General features: G+C 67.8%; 1 non-coding gene across 1 annotated transcript; it reads left to right on the forward strand.

Moving 5' to 3' along the window:
- Nucleotides 1–279: 279 nt before the first annotated feature.
- LOC131865109 (5S ribosomal RNA) lies at nt 280–398 on the forward strand. Its single transcript, XR_009363841.1, has one exon. It is a non-coding gene; the product is annotated as a 5S ribosomal RNA (ribosomal RNA).
- The last annotated feature ends 267 nt before the right edge of the window (nt 399–665 follow it).

Raw genomic sequence — 665 nt, forward strand, 5'->3', positions numbered from 1 at the left:
ATGTGAGCGCAGGTCGTTGCGCCCGAGGTGGTGTGTGGGCACCGCGTTGCAGACGGGACACTGCACGCACACGACGCCCCGTCCAGGTGCACGCACGTAGGCCGGGCCGGGTGCACACCCGACGCCCTAGCAAGGTGCGCGCACCCGGGCAGGGCTCACACTTGGCGAACGGGGCGCACTTCGCGAGGGAGGGTGTGCACCTCGACGGGGGTGGGTGGCCGGGGTGGATTCGCACGTGGGTCGCGGTTTGCTAAGTACACACTGCGACAAGCTCATAACGGGTGCGATCATACCAGCGTTAGTGCACCGGATCCCATCAGAACTCCGCAGTTAAGCGCGCTTGGGCCGGAGTAGTACTGGGATGGGTGACCTCCCGGGAAGTCCCGGTGTTGCACCCTTTTTTAGTTTTTCGCCGGGCGTCGCAATGCTATTTGAATAAACCTTTTGCCCGTTTGCGTTCTCGTCGGGGCCGGGCCGGGCCGGGGTGCGCTGCCCGCACTACCGCGCGCGCGGGGGGCGACACCGAGCGCGCACCCGAGGCGCCCCGAGCACACAGGCCACGGTGCAACCCGGGCGTTGTGCGCGCACCCCGGTGCGCCCGAGGTGCTGCGCGCGCACCCAGGTGAAATCGGTGTGCACCTCGGCCAGTGCGCGCTCGGTCGAGT

The sequence above is a fragment of the Cryptomeria japonica genome, unplaced genomic scaffold (genome assembly GCF_030272615.1).
Source record: "Cryptomeria japonica unplaced genomic scaffold, Sugi_1.0 HiC_scaffold_101, whole genome shotgun sequence".
In the NCBI taxonomy this organism is placed as follows: Eukaryota; Viridiplantae; Streptophyta; class Pinopsida; order Cupressales; family Cupressaceae; genus Cryptomeria; species Cryptomeria japonica.